The sequence below is a fragment of the Ranitomeya imitator genome, chromosome 1, assembly GCF_032444005.1.
Source record: "Ranitomeya imitator isolate aRanImi1 chromosome 1, aRanImi1.pri, whole genome shotgun sequence".
Classification (NCBI taxonomy): domain Eukaryota; kingdom Metazoa; phylum Chordata; class Amphibia; order Anura; family Dendrobatidae; genus Ranitomeya; species Ranitomeya imitator.
The window spans coordinates 713,070,167-713,082,456 of record NC_091282.1 but is presented as its reverse complement, the minus strand read 5'-3'; positions in this window follow the sequence as shown (position 1 = coordinate 713,082,456).

Below are 12,290 nucleotides of genomic sequence, written 5' to 3'. Positions count from 1 at the left end.
AAGTGGTACTTCGGCTGATTCTCTCTGGGATCTTCCGTTTGTGGAGGAAAGTGGTACTGCAGCTTCTGAGTTTCCTCCCTCAGGTGATCTGGTGAGCTCGTTAGCTTCTTCTCTACTTAACTCCACCTGATGCTTTGATCTATGCTTCCTGTCAATGTTTCAGTGTGGGACTTGTTTTTTCCCTGGGTCATTCCTGTGGCCTGCTGCTCTGCAAAGCTAAGTTTTGCTTATGTTATTTTGTTGCTATTTTTCTGTCCAGCTTGCTTTATTGGTTTTTCTCGCCTGCTGGAAGCTCTGAGACGCAGAGGGACCACCTCCGTACCGTTAGTCGGTGCGGAGGGTCTTTTTGTCCCCTCTGCGTGGTTTTATATAGGTTTTTGTGCTGACCGCAAAGTTATCTTCCCTATCCTCGTTCTGTTCAGCTAGTCGGGCCTCACTTTGCTAAACCTGTTTCATCTCTATGTTTGTGTTTTCATCTTACTCACAGTCATTATATGTGGGGGGCTGCCTTTTCCTTTGGGGAATTTCTCTGAGGCAAGGTAGGCTTATTTTTCTATCTTCAGGATTAGCTAGTTTCTCAGGCTGTGACGAGGCGCCTAGGTTCTGGTCAGGAGCGCTCCACGGCTACCTTTAGTGTGGTTTGATAGGCTTAGGGATTGCGGTCTGCAGAGTTCCCACGTCTCAGAGCTCGTTCTATTATTTTGGGTTATTGTCAGTTCACTGTATGTGCTCTGACCTCCATGTCCATTGTGATTCTGAATTGCCTTTCATAACAGAGGTGGCTTACCAAGTCCCTGCTCAGAGCAGGCGCTTGGTAAGCCTGCAGCGCTGCAAGTCAGATCGCTGATCTGACAGAGTGCTGTGCAAACTGTCAGATCAGTGATCTGTGATGCCCCCCCCCCCCCCCCCGGGACAAAGTAAAAAAGTCAAAAAAAAAATTTCCACATGTGTAAAAAAAAATTTAAAAAATTCTTAAATAAAGAAAAAAAAAATATTAATCCCATAAATACATTTCTTTATCTAAATAAAAAAAAAAACAATAAAAGTACACATATTTAGTATCGCCGCGTCCGTAACGGCCCAGCCTATAAAACTGTCCCACTAGTTAACCCCCTCAGTAAACACTGTAAGAAAAAAAAAAACAAAGCAAAAAGCAACGCTTTATTATTATACCGCCAAACAAAAAGTGGAATAACACGCGATCAAAAAGACAGATATAAATAACCATGGTACTGCTGAAAACGTCATCTTGTCCCGTAAAAATGAGCCGCCACACAGCATCATCAGCAAAAAAATAAAAAAGTTATAGTCCTCAGAATAAAGCGATGCAAAAATAATTATTTTTTCTATAAAATAGTTTTTATCGTATAAGAGCGCCAAAACATAAAAAAATGATATAAATGAGGTATCGCTATAATCATACTGACCCGAAGAATAAAACTGCTTTATCAATTTTACCAAACGCAGAACGGTATAAACGCCTTCCCCAAAAGAAATTCATGAATAGCTGGTTTTTGGTCATTCTGCCTCACAAAAATCAAAATAAAAAGCGATCAACAAATGTCACGCCCCCGAAAATGTTACCAATAAAAATGTCAACTCGTCCTGCAAAAAACAAGACCTCACATGACTCTGTGGACTCAAATATGGAAAAATTATAGCTCTCAAAATGAGGTAACGCAAAAAATATTTTTTGCAATAAAAAGCGTCTTTCAGTGTTTGACGGCTGCCAATCATAAAAATCCGCTAAAAAACCCGCTATAAAAGTAAATCAAACCCCCCTTCATCACCCCCTTAGTTAGGGAAAAAGAAAAAAATTTAAAAAATTTATTTATTTCCATTTTCCCATCAGGGTTAGGGCTAGGGTTAGGGTTAGGGCTAGGGTTAGGGTTAGGGTTGGGGCTAAAGTTAGGGTTAGAGTTTGGATTACATTTACGGTTGGGAATAGGGTTGGAATTAGGGTTAGGGGTGTGTCTGGGTTTGAGGTGTGGTTAGGGTAACCGTTGGGATTACGGTTAGGGGTGTGTTTGGATTAGGGTTTCAGTTATAATTGGGGGGCTTCCACTGTTTAGGCACATCAGGGGCTCTCCAAACGGGACATGGCGTCCGATCTCAATGCCAGGCAATTCTGCGTTGAAAAAGTAAAACAGTGCTCCTTCCCTTCCGAGCTCTCCCGTGTGCCCAAACAGCGGTTTACCCCAACATATGGGGTATCAGCGTACTCAGGACAAATTGGACAACAACTTTTGGGGTCCAATTTCTCCTGCTACCCATGGGAAAATACAAAACTGGGGGCTAAAAAATAATTTTTGTGGGAAAAAAAAAGGATTTTTTATTTTCACGGCTCTGCGTTATAAACTATACTGAAACACTTGGGAGCTCAAAGTTCTCACAACACATCTAGATAAGTTCCTTTGGGGGTCTAGTTTCCAATACGGGGTCACTTGTGGGGGGTTTCTACTGTTTAGGTACATTAGGGGCTCTGCAAACGCAATGTGACGCCTGCAGACCAATCCATCTAAGTCTGCATTCCAAATGATGCTCCTTCCCTTCCGAGCTCTGCCATGTGCTCCAACGGTGGTTCCCCCCCACATATCGGGTATCAGCGTACTCAGGACAAATTGGACAACAATATTTAGAAGAAAAAAGGGGAGAAGCCAGCACTGCTTATGGTCAGAACGCAATAACTGAAGTGCACATGCACATAATAAATTCTAACTGTATTTAAAATATGAGACATTTAGCAAACAATTGATCAATTCTTTGAGCTACCCCGCCACTTCACGGCATTCTCATAATGGGGCAGTCCTATTCTACGTATTTTATTTACGTTGTGCCATTATGGCCTCCTGAATGTATAAAGAGTGTAAAAAGAAAGACCACATTACATGCGAACTGTACCTGGAGCATTTTCAGAATCACTCCCTTGGTGCCAGGAAAGGCAAAAGCAGGTAAAGGCCGATCAGGTCCAGTGCGGACATTTCAGATCTGGCTTCCACACTGCCAAACCCGCACCAAAGATGAAGGGTGAGACAGGCTGAGACACAAGTGCACAATTAACTGGAGCCTGAGGCAGGGCAGGGCTGCTGTGTGTGTGCACAGCAGCCTATCAATCACAGTGAACACTGTGTTTTATTTTTACGGCTCTGCATTATAAACTTCTGTGAAGCCCTTGGTGGGTCAAAGTGCTCACCATACATCTAGATAAGTTCTTTAGGGGGTCTACTTTCCAAAATGGTGTCACTTGTGGGGGGTTTCAATGTTTAGGCACATCAGTGGCTCTCCAAATGCATCATGGCATCCCATCTCAATTCCTGTCAATTTTGCCTTGAAAAGTCAAACGGCGCTCCTTCCCTTCCGAGCTCTCCCATGCGCCCAAACAGTGGTTTACCCCCACATATGGGGTATTAGCGTACTCAGGACAAATTGGACAACAACTTTTGGGGTCCAATTTCTCCTGCTACCCATGGGAAAATACAAAACTGGGGGCTAAAAAATAATTTTTGTGGGAAAAAAAAAGGATTTTTTATTTTCACGGCTCTGCGTTATAAACTATACTGAAACACTTGGGAGCTCAAAGTTCTCACAACACATCTAGATAAGTTCCTTTGGGGGTCTAGTTTCCAATACGGGGTCACTTGTGGGGGGTTTCTACTGTTTAGGTACATTAGGGGCTCTGCAAACGCAATGTGACGCCTGCAGACCAATCCATCTAAGTCTGCATTCCAAATGATGCTCCTTCCCTTCCGAGCTCTGCCATGTGCTCCAACGGTGGTTCCCCCCCACATATCGGGTATCAGCGTACTCAGGACAAATTGGACAACAATATTTAGGAGAAAAAAGGGGAGAAGCCAGCACTGCTTATGGTCAGAACGCAATAACTGAAGTGCACATGCACATAATAAATTCTAACTGTATTTAAAATATGAGACATTTAGCAAACAATTGATCAATTCTTTGAGCTACCCCGCCACTTCACGGCATTCTCATAATGGGGCAGTCCTATTCTACGTATTTTATTTACGTTGTGCCATTATGGCCTCCTGAATGTATAAAGAGTGTAAAAAGAAAGACCACATTACATGCGAACTGTACCTGGAGCATTTTCAGAATCACTCCCTTGGTGCCAGGAAAGGCAAAAGCAGGTAAAGGCCGATCAGGTCCAGTGCGGACATTTCAGATCTGGCTTCCACACTGCCAAACCCGCACCAAAGATGAAGGGTGAGACAGGCTGAGACACAAGTGCACAATTAACTGGAGCCTGAGGCAGGGCAGGGCTGCTGTGTGTGTGCACAGCAGCCTATCAATCACAGTGAACACTGTGTTTTATTTTTACGGCTCTGCATTATAAACTTCTGTGAAGCCCTTGGTGGGTCAAAGTGCTCACCATACATCTAGATAAGTTCTTTAGGGGGTCTACTTTCCAAAATGGTGTCACTTGTGGGGGGTTTCAATGTTTAGGCACATCAGTGGCTCTCCAAATGCATCATGGCATCCCATCTCAATTCCTGTCAATTTTGCCTTGAAAAGTCAAACGGCGCTCCTTCCCTTCCGAGCTCTCCCATGCGCCCAAACAGTGGTTTACCCCCACATATGGGGTATTAGCGTACTCAGGACAAATTGTACAACAACTTTTGGGGTCTATTTTCTCCTGTTACGCCTGGTAAAATAAAACAAATTGGAGCTGAAGTAAGTTTTTTGTGAAAAAAGTTAAATGTTCATTTTTATTTAAACATTCCAAAAATTCCTGTGAAACACCTGAAGGGTTAATAAACTTCTTGAATGTGGTTTTGAGCACCTTGAGGGGTGCAGTTTTTAGAATGGTGTCACACATGGGTATTTTCTATCACATAGACCCCTCAAAATGACTTCAAATGAGATGTGGTCCCTAAAAAAAATGGTGTTGTAAAAATGGGAAATTGCTGGTCAACTTTGAACCCTTATAACTCCCTAACAAAAAAAAATTTTGGTTCCAAAATTGTGCTGATGTAAAGTAGACATGTGGGAAATGTTACTTATTAAGTATTTTGTGTGACATATCTCTGTGATTTAATTACATAAAAATTCAAAGTTGGAAAATTGCTAAATTTTTGCCAAATTTCCGTTTTTTCACAAATAAACGCAGGTAATATCAAAGAAATTTTACCACTATCATGAAGTACAATATGTCATGAGAAAACAATGTCAGAATCACTAGGATCCGTTGAAGCGTTCCAGAGTTATAACCTCATAAAGGGACAGTGGTCAGAATTGTAAAAATTGGCCTGGTCATTAACGTGCAAACCACCCTTGGGGGTAAAGGGGTTAATGTAGATGGACATTGTTTCAGTCTCTGGAAGACATGGAGAATATACTCTTCCTCTGGGTGGATCAGCCACTGGAAGAAAAGGAATAGCTCGGACAAACAAGACAATGAAGAGATATAGTTTCAGTCCTCTGTTTAGAAAAGACACCTGCAATGGAGGAGCTGGAAGGAGAACAACATTTTTTAGCTAGAACTCAAAACAAGAAAATTCCCACTGGGCAAACTGGTTATTAACCAGATCATGAAAGATCAGAGCATAGATACATCAGTAGGTGTCAAAACCGAAAAGAAAAGTCTTCAACCTGAAATGCTCCTACTTGCAGGATCACTTTCTCAGTCCAGAATTGTATGCGGCCATTCAGAATTGCATAGCCATTTGTAGAAATAAGTTTCAAAATCATCCATTATTAAAGGATGTTCCAGCCTTCTGGCTAATGTGACAGCAACTAAAATTTCTGCAGCTCCTTGAATCAATAAAGGCTTGCCCCCAAAATTCAGAAGAACTGAAGATGATAGAGAGATGCTCAACAAGCTTGTCTTTAGTGGAAGATAACATTAAGTCCAAGCAGATCCCTTGAGCATTCTGTAGATCCTCTCTGATGACAAGACAAATTAATTAATCAAGAGAGCTTGACTACACACTACTACAAGTACATCCTTTATGCAACTAGACAGATTCGGAATGGAATGGCATAATGTTCTACAGAAATAGTCCCTTGCCTTAGCAGCGAAGAGAACACGATCTGGTTCATCTAATACTCTATGGGATACATATAAGAAAGACAGAAGTGAGTATATCATGGAATTGTCTCATTGCCTTAAAATGGGTGAGGAACCTTTTTCTGCTAAGGGCCATAGGATATTTATATAATCACTCAGTATCAGTACAAAATTATCAAATTGAAATTTATCCTGCTATATTTGGTCAAGTTATTTAATTAACTCGCCCCTAAAGTGATGGCTGGAGCAGCTTCTCTTTGGTGCTGTGATGTTAGGTGGTATTGATGAAGTGGCTAATCGCAACTGCTTTTCCAGATTTGCTTCAGTCTGGAGCGCAGGTGACTTTTTGAGATGAGTTTTGAAAAGAACTCACAGCATTAAGTTCTTAACACAGATGTATATTACACTGCAGGTCTCCTCACAGTGGGTAATTCATCACTTCTCAGGTTACATTTATAGAACTCAAGCAGTGGGGGGAGGGTCTGTAGTATATACATCACCTAGGAGACTGTTACGATAGGCAATTCAGTAACACAATGTACATAGCGATCAGAGCACATACAGTGATCTGACAATAACCCAAAATAATAGAACGAGCTCTGAGACGTGGAAACTCTGTAGACCGCAATTCCTGATCCTCTCCAAACACAACTAGAGGCAGCTGTGGATTGCGCCTAACGCTCCCTATGCAACTCGGCACAGCCTGAGAAACTAACTAGCCTGAAGATAGAAAAATAAGCCTACCTTGCCTCAGAGAAATACCCCAAAGGAAAAGGCAGCCCCCCACATATAATGACTGTGAGTAAGATGAAAAGACAAACGTAGGGATGAAATAGATTCAGCAAAGTGAGGCCCGATATTCTAGACAGAACGAGGATAGGAAAGATAACTTTGCGGTCTACACAAAACCCTAAAGAAAACCATGCAAAGGGGGCAAAAAGACCCTCCGTACCGAACTAACGGCACGGAGGTACACCCTTTGCGTCCCAGAGCTTCCAGCAAAACAAATAGACAAGCTGGACAGAAAAAATAGCAACAAATAGCAAAGAAGCACTTAGCTATGCAGAGCAGCAGGCCACAGGAATGATCCAGAGAAACACAAGTCCAACACTGGAACATTGACAGGAAGCATGGATCAAAGCATCAGGTGGAGTTAAGTAGAGAAGTAGCTAACGACCTCACCAGATCACCTGAGGGAGGAAACTCAGAAGCTGCAGTACCACTTTCCTCCACAAACGGAAGCTCCCAGAGAGAATCAGCCGAAGTACCACTTGTGACCACAGGAGTGAACTCTGCCACAGAATTCACAACAGTACCCCCCCCCCCTTGAGGAGGGGTCACCGAACCCTCACCAGAGCCCCCAGGCCGACCAGGATGAGCCACATGAAAGGCACGAACAAGATCGGGAGCATGGACATCAGAGGCAAAAACCCAGGAATTATCTTCCTGAGCATAACCCTTCCATTTAACCAGATACTGGAGTTTCCGTCTTGAAACACGAGAATCCAAAATCTTCTCCACAATATACTCCAATTCCCCCTCCACCAAAACCGGGGCAGGAGGCTCAACAGATGGGACCATAGGTGCCACGTATCTCCGCAACAATGACCTATGGAATACGTTATGTATGGAAAAAGAATCTGGAAGGGTCAGACGAAAAGACACAGGATTAAGAACCTCAGAAATCCTATACGGACCAATAAAACGAGGTTTAAACTTAGGAGAGGAAACCTTCATAGGAATATGACGAGAAGATAACCAAACCAGATCCCCAACACGAAGTCGGGGACCCACACGGCGTCTGCGATTAGCGAAAAGTTGAGCCTTCTCCTGGGACAAGGTCAAATTGTCCACTACCTGAGTCCAAATCTGCTGCAACCTGTCCACCACAGTATCCACACCAGGACAGTCCGAAGACTCAACCTGTCCTGAAGAGAAACGAGGATGGAACCCAGAATTGCAGAAAAACGGCGAAACCAAGGTAGCCGAGCTGGCCCGATTATTAAGGGCGAACTCAGCCAAAGGCAAAAAGGACACCCAGTCATCCTGATCAGCAGAAACAAAGCATCTCAGATATGTTTCCAAGGTCTGATTGGTTCGTTCGGTCTGGCCATTAGTCTGAGGATGGAAAGCCGAGGAAAAAGACAAGTCAATGCCCATCCTACCACAAAAGGCTCGCCAAAACCTCGAAACAAACTGGGAACCTCTGTCAGAAACAATATTCTCTGGAATGCCATGCAAACGAACCACATGCTGGAAGAACAAAGGCACCAAATCAGAAGAGGAAGGCAATTTAGACAAGGGTACCAGATGGACCATCTTAGAAAAGCGATCACAGACCACCCAAATGACTGACATCTTTTGAGAAACGGGAAGGTCAGAAATAAAATCCATAGAGATATGTGTCCAAGGCCTCTTCGGGACCGGCAAGGGCAAAAGCAACCCACTGGCACGAGAACAGCAGGGCTTAGCCCGAGCACAAATCCCACAGGACTGCACAAAAGTACGCACATCCCGCGACAGAGAGGGCCACCAAAAGGATCTAGCCACTAACTCTCTGGTACCAAAGATTCCAGGATGACCAGCCAACACCGAACAATGAAGTTCAGAGATAACTCTATTCGTCCACCTATCAGGGACAAACAGTTTCTCCGCTGGGCAACGATCAGGTTTATTAGCCTGAAATTTTTGCAGCACCCGCCGCAAATCAGGGGAGATGGCAGACACAATTACTCCTTCCTTGAGGATACCCGCCGGCTCAGATAAACCCGGAGAGTCGGGCACAAAACTCCTAGACAGAGCATCCGCCTTCACATTTTTAGAGCCCGGAAGGTACGAAATCACGAAGTCAAAACGGGCAAAAAACAACGACCAACGAGCTTGTCTAGGATTCAAGCGCTTGGCAGACTCGAGATAAGTCAAGTTCTTATGATCAGTCAATACCACCACGCGATGCTTAGCTCCTTCAAGCCAATGACGCCACTCCTCGAATGCCCACTTCATGGCCAGCAACTCTCGGTTGCCCATATCATAATTTCGCTCAGCAGGCGAAAACTTCCTGGAAAAGAAAGTGCATGGTTTCATCACTGAGCAACCAGAACCTCTCTGTGACAAAACAGCCCCTGCTCCAATCTCAGAAGCATCAACCTCGACCTGGAACGGAAGAGAAACATCTGGTTGACACAACACGGGCAGAAGAAAAACGACGCTTCAACTCTTGAAAAGCTTCCACAGCAGCAGAAGACCAATTGACCAAATCAGCACCCTTCTTGGTCAAATCGGTCAATGGTTTGGCATCACTAGAAAAATTGCAGATGAAGCGACGATAAAAATTAGCAAAGCCCAGGAACTTTTGCAGACTTTTCAGAGATGTCGGCTGAGTCCAATCATGGATGGCTTGGACCTTAACCGGATCCATCTCGATAGTAGAAGGGGAAAAGATGAACCCCAAAAATGAAACCTTCTGCACACCAAAGAGACACTTTGATCCCTTCACAAACAAAGAATTAGCACGCAGGACCTGAAAAAACGTTCTGACCTGCTTCACATGAGACTCCCAATCATCCGAGAAGATCAAAATGTCATCCAAGTACACAATCAGGAATTTATCCAGGTACTCACGGAAGATGTCATGCATAAAGGATTGAAACACTGATGGAGCATTGGCAAGTCCGAACGGCATCACTAGATACTCAAAATGACCCTCGGGCGTATTAAATGCAGTTTTCCATTCATCGCCTTGCCTGATTCTCACCAGATTATACGCACCACGAAGATCTATCTTAGTGAACCAACTAGCCCCCTTAATCCGAGCAAACAAATCAGATAACAATGGCAAGGGGTACTGAAATTTAACAGTGATCTTATTAAGAAGGCGGTAATCTATACACGGTCTCAGCGAACCATCCTTCTTGGCCACAAAAAAGAACCCTGCTCCCAATGGCGACGACGACGGGCGAATATGTCCCTTCTCCAGGGATTCCTTCACGTAACTGCGCATAGCGGTGTGCTCAGGCACGGATAAATTAAACAGTCGACCTTTTGGGAATTTACTACCAGGAATCAAATTTATAGCACAATCACAATCCCTATGCGGAGGCTGGGCATCGGACTTGGGCTCATCAAATACATCCCGGTAATCAGACAAGAACTCTGGAACCTCAGAAGGGGTGGATGACGAAATTGACAGAAATGGAACATCACCATATACCCCCTGACAACCCCAGCTGGACACCAACATGGAATTCCAATCCAATACTGGATTATGGGCTTGTAGCCATGGCAACCCCAACACGACCACATCATGCAGATTATGCAACACCAGAAAGCGAACAACCTCCTGATGTGCAGGAGCCATGCACATGGTCAGCTGGGTCCAGTATTGAGGCTTATTCTTGGCCAAAGGTGTAGCATCAATTCCTATCAATGGAATAGGACACTGCAAGGGCTCCAACAAAAACCCACAACGTCTAGCATAATCCAAGTCCATCAAATTCAGGGCAGTGCCTGAATCCACAAACGCCATGACAGAATATGACGACAAGGAGCATATCAAGGTAACGGACAGAAGAAATTTTGACTGTACAGTACCAATGGCGGCAGACCTAGCGAACCGCTTAGTGCGCTTAGGACAATCAGAGATAGCATGAGTGGAATCACCACAGTAGAAACACAGCCCATTCAGACGTCTGTGTTCTTGCCGTTCAACTCTGGTCATAGTCCTATCGCACTGCATAGGCTCAGGTTTAATCTCAGGTAATACCGCCAAATGGTACACAGATTTACACTCACGCAAGCGTCGACCGATCTGAATGGCCAAAGACATAGACTCATTCAAACCAGCGGGCATAGGAAATCCCACCATGGCATCCTTAATGGCTTCAGAGAGACCCTTTCTGAAAATGGCTGCAAGCGCAGATTCATTCCATTGAGTGAGCACGGACCATTTTCTAAATTTCTGGCAATATAGCTCTATCTCATCCTGAGCCTGACAAAGAGCCAGCAAATTTTTTTCTGCCTGATCTACTGAATTAGGCTCATCGTACAGCAATCCAAGCGCCAGGAAAAACGCATCGATATCACTCAATGCAGGATCTCCTGACGCAAGAGAAAATGCCCAGTCCTGAGGGTCGCCACGCAAAAAAGAAATGACGATCCTAACCTGTTGCGCTGGGTCACCAGAGGAGCGAGGTTTCAAAGCCAGAAACAGTTTACAATTATTCTTGAAACTCAGAAATTTAGTTCTATCTCCAAAAAACAAATCTGGAATAGGAATTCTCGGTTCTAACAAAGAATTCTGAACCACAAAATTTTGAATATCTTGAACTCTTGCCGTGAGCTGATCTACACATGAAGACAGACATGTAATGTCCATTGTAACACCTGTGTCCTGAACCACCCAAATGTCTAGGGGAAAAAAAAGACAAATCACAGTGCAAAGGAAAAAAAATGGTCTCAGAACTTCTTTTTTTCCCTCTATTGAGAATCATTAGTACTTTAGGCTTCCTGTACTGTTATGATAGGCAATTCAGTAACACAATGTACATAGCGATCAGAGCACATACAGTGATCTGACAATAACCCAAAATAATAGAACGAGCTCTGAGACGTGGAAACTCTGTAGACCGCAATTCCTGATCCTCTCCAAACACAACTAGAGGCAGCTGTGGATTGCGCCTAACGCTCCCTATGCAACTCGGCACAGCCTGAGAAACTAACTAGCCTGAAGATAGAAAAATAAGCCTACCTTGCCTCAGAGAAATACCCCAAAGGAAAAGGCAGCCCCCCACATATAATGACTGTGAGTAAGATGAAAAGACAAACGTAGGGATGAAATAGATTCAGCAAAGTGAGGCCCGATATTCTAGACAGAACGAGGATAGGAAAGATAACTTTGCGGTCTACACAAAACCCTAAAGAAAACCACGCAAAGGGGGCAAAAAGACCCTCCGTACCGAACTAACGGCACGGAGGTACACCCTTTGCGTCCCAGAGCTTCCAGCAAAACAAATAGACAAGCTGGACAGAAAAAATAGCAACAAATAGCAAAGAAGCACTTAGCTATGCAGAGCAGCAGGCCACAGGAATGATCCAGAGAAACACAAGTCCAACACTGGAACATTGACAGGAAGCATGGATCAAAGCATCAGGTGGAGTTAAGTAGAGAAGCAGCTAACGACCTCACCAGATCACCTGAGGGAGGAAACTCAGAAGTTGCAGTACCACTTTCCTCCACAAACGGAAGCTCCCAGAGAGAATCAGCCGA